At 41.6% G+C, this 4,226-nt stretch overlaps 1 long non-coding RNA gene across 1 annotated transcript; it reads right to left on the bottom strand.

Moving 5' to 3' along the window:
• Window positions 1–250: 250 nt before the first annotated feature.
• On the bottom strand, window positions 251–2,148 carry LOC132455528 (uncharacterized). Its single transcript, XR_009525267.1, has 3 exons — window positions 1,910–2,148; window positions 1,255–1,833; window positions 251–478 (listed from the first exon to the last, which is right to left on the bottom strand). It is a non-coding gene; the product is annotated as an uncharacterized LOC132455528 (long non-coding RNA).
• Between the last annotated feature and the right edge of the window lie 2,078 nt (window positions 2,149–4,226).

Genomic DNA, 4,226 nt, shown 5'->3' with positions numbered 1-4,226 from the left:
GAAAACTCATTATGCATTGAACCTTACAATAATACTCTACTTCATAGAACTTTAACATTCAACATAGCAAATTTATCACATAAAAGTTACTTCAGTAAACAGCATACATGAACGGCAAAATGTCGTTTGCCTCCTCTTTCCATTCACTTTATATGGGAACAGATGAATCTGTAGAGACCGGGCATGACCCCTTGGTCAAACTGTTACCACATGAAGAGAACAGCATGGAATAGATGGGTTTCCAGTCCATATGTCAGATACACTATGCACATATTCTGCACATGATTTGATAGATTACAATGCAGATTATAATACAGAACATACCTCCAGCCATATCCACAGGAATGGGGGGTTTTAGGACCTTCTTCCACAGACCATAGAATTGGACATTGGTACAGAAGGTCTGCCATCTTTTCTTGGTATCGTCAATGTATTTACTGTTGGCGCCACCAAGGATACGCCCAAGCTCGTCAACTGCCTACAAGACAAAATTCGGCATACAGCAAATATACAAACTTGGTGTCTGTGCTGTGATCAATGGAATACAGCTAAAGGACAATTCCAGCGCAAAATTTACCTAGGGTTTGTTGGTATATCATTACGAGTTTGAACAATTGCAGGGATTTGTTTTTACGGCATCTGGATGTAACTAAAATACCGCTAATTACCTCCTAATTCTAGCTGTGGGGACACTGGGTAAAAACAAACTAAATCGCTATTTCTGTACCATTAACAAGACTCAAATAGCACCACAATTCTGTGGGAATATAAGTAGGGCCCCAACATGTAAACCAAAGCATTGATAACTTTGATAGTGTACAGACAGTTAATTAAAGACAGTACCATTCACGGTTTCTGGTGGCAGCTGCCATCTTGGGGAACGAACACACTGACAGTCTCACTTGAAATCTCACGTGATTTGGGTGTTGCCGGAGGATATCGCTGAAAACATATTCTGAAAACATAAGCTGTGAATGCTACTGTCTTCATAAACTGTCTTTTTAATAAAATTCAAAGTTCTTAATGCTTCGATTAACATGTTGGAGCCCTACGTATATTAATACAGAATTTAGGTGCTATTTGAGTCTTGTTAATGGTATAGAAATAACGATTTCTTTTTACTTTACCCGCTGCCCCCACAGAGGTAATTAGCGGCATACGCTGAAGGAAAATTACATTCAGATGCCATCAAAACAAATCCCTGTGTGTGATTCAGTGTCTGCTTCAAATGTTAAAGGGTGCAAAATTACTTACATGTCGGGGATCTCTAAAACATGGATATGCATCCATAATCTTGGCTGCCTTGTCTTCTTCCTTTGTTGCATCAGAATCAATAAAGGCCCGCCTGGCCTCGAACTCCAAGTCCAAAATCTGAGCAACATCACTTCCATTTGGCTTAGACTTAGGTTTGCTGTACATGGTCTGTAATGTCTGATAGTGCCTTGCTTGTGTTTTGCGGCTGTCCTGGTCTTAACATACAACACCAAAGAAAAGGTCAAATACAAGGACATTTATTCATGCCCCTAGAAAGGCTTTAAAAAAAGTTAAAAAGGGTTCATGATAACGGGTCTTTACAAACAAAATCGTATTGTGGTGGAATATTTTAGCACTCATTTACTTCTCCATTGGCATACCTTGGCTGAGCTCAGCGTCGTTATCATCGCTGTCCGGCAGAATTACTGTTGAAGCAACCGACAAATTGGTTGAAGCATCACTGTCATCTTCAAGGAGAGACCTCTTCTTAGGTACCCCCCGTTGTGGCATTCGTCCTTGCCTTTTTCTTGGGGACTTGATGTTTTGGATACGCTTATACATTTTAGAGTACACAGTCAGCTGTAGGAAAGAAATGTTTGAGTCATTACTCCACAGCCTAACCCACTACATTATTTGAAATAAAAAAGGCACTTACATAAGGCGTGTTTGATGAGTCTTGCAGCATAGGGTAATAATCAACAATCTTCTCAGCCACTGCCTGAATTTCCCTTTTTGAAGGGTACATCTGTTCTTGACACGAACTACTGGCACGGAGGATAGCCACCATGCTGGTTACAGTGTTCCTTATCAGTCTGCAAAATAGGTCTTTAGACATCTTGCACTGTGACCCTTTCCCACTGCGGAGCAGTTCAAAATACTGGCTCCGAACCAAGTCAAGTTCTGAATCGGTGTATACCACATACTCAGGAGGGTCCTGCATTTTTACGGTTTTCTGGTGATGGCTTTTGGGGGTGGAGGTCCGTGGCGGGCTTGGCCACATGGCACTTGTGGATGGCTGGCTTGGCAGGCTTGGCAACATGGCATGTGTGGATGGCTGGCTTGGCAACATGGATGGCTGATCAATGGCTTCTCTCACTGCATTCTCACTCTGTTCCTGCAATTAAATCAAATTTGCTATTAAGGGTTACAGTGTGGTGTCAGAAAAACCCTTTGCCAGAAAAACAATCTACACTTTGCCAGTAATAACTGTTTATCCTCTATTAGTTTTGCCAATTATCCTACAGACCTTGAACAGCCAGGTTCTCTCTAGCCACATATGTGGACATTTACCTTTGGATGAATGTGATCCCACAACTTCTTTCTTCGCAGAAAGTTCTGTGGTCCAGGAAGAAGATCCAAAAGATCATCCCGAGAGAGGGTTTTTAAAACCCCTTCATCAACATCAGCAGCTTTAAAATTACAGGAAGAGGAAACATAATCAGCTTCACTATCAAACCATGATTTCCTTTTTTTCAATGCACCCTCATTTTAACAGCAACTGTCAAAAATGCCTATTACTCATTAAATGCCATAATGATGATCCATTAGGTTGACCTGGATGATGGTTATTAACTAATTTGACTCTGGACAGCAAAATGTGACCTTCACCAACGGATGGATGAATTTACACCAAACTCTCCCTTTAACATTAACATTATTTTGGGATCCACTCCCTATTAGAGCACCATGTCTACTTTCCATGAAAACCATTGTATTTGATACAATAAAAATACATTGCAAACTGCTCTCTATGGCATAGGCTAGGGTGGGACATGTTTCATTACAAGTTTGGTATAGAAATAACGATTTCTTTTTACTTTACCCGCTGCCCCCACAGAGGTAATTAGCGGCATACGCTGAAGGAAAATTACATTCAGATGCCATCAAAACAAATCCCTGTGTGTGATTCAGTGTCTGCTTCAAATGTTAAAGGGTGCAAAATTACTTACATGTCGGGGATCTCTAAAACATGGATATGCATCCATAATCTTGGCTGCCTTGTCTTCTTCCTTTGTTGCATCAGAATCAATAAAGGCCCGCCTGGCCTCGAACTCCAAGTCCAAAATCTGAGCAACATCACTTCCATTTGGCTTAGACTTAGGTTTGCTGTACATGGTCTGTAATGTCTGATAGTGCCTTGCTTGTGTTTTGCGGCTGTCCTGGTCTTAACATACAACACCAAAGAAAAGGTCAAATACAAGGACATTTATTCATGCCCCTAGAAAGGCTTTAAAAAAAGTTAAAAAGGGTTCATGATAACGGGTCTTTACAAACAAAATCGTATTGTGGTGGAATATTTTAGCACTCATTTACTTCTCCATTGGCATACCTTGGCTGAGCTCAGCGTCGTTATCATCGCTGTCCGGCAGAATTACTGTTGAAGCAACCGACAAATTGGTTGAAGCATCACTGTCATCTTCAAGGAGAGACCTCTTCTTAGGTACCCCCCGTTGTGGCATTCGTCCTTGCCTTTTTCTTGGGGACTTGATGTTTTGGATACGCTTATACATTTTAGAGTACACAGTCAGCTGTAGGAAAGAAATGTTTGAGTCATTACTCCACAGCCTAACCCACTACATTATTTGAAATAAAAAAGGCACTTACATAAGGCGTGTTTGATGAGTCTTGCAGCATAGGGTAATAATCAACAATCTTCTCAGCCACTGCCTGAATTTCCCTTTTTGAAGGGTACATCTGTTCTTGACACGAACTACTGGCACGGAGGATAGCCACCATGCTGGTTACAGTGTTCCTTATCAGTCTGCAAAATAGGTCTTTAGACATCTTGCACTGTGACCCTTTCCCACTGCGGAGCAGTTCAAAATACTGGCTCCGAACCAAGTCAAGTTCTGAATCGGTGTATACCACATACTCAGGAGGGTCCTGCATTTTTACGGTTTTCTGGTGATGGCTTTTGGGGGTGGAGGTCCGTGGCGGGCTTGGCCACATGGCACTTGTGGATGGCTGGCTTG

The sequence above is a fragment of the Gadus macrocephalus genome, chromosome 4, assembly GCF_031168955.1.
Source record: "Gadus macrocephalus chromosome 4, ASM3116895v1".
Taxonomy (NCBI): domain Eukaryota; kingdom Metazoa; phylum Chordata; class Actinopteri; order Gadiformes; family Gadidae; genus Gadus; species Gadus macrocephalus.
Note: the sequence above shows the minus strand (reverse complement) of the source record. Positions and strands in the feature narration are given on the sequence as shown.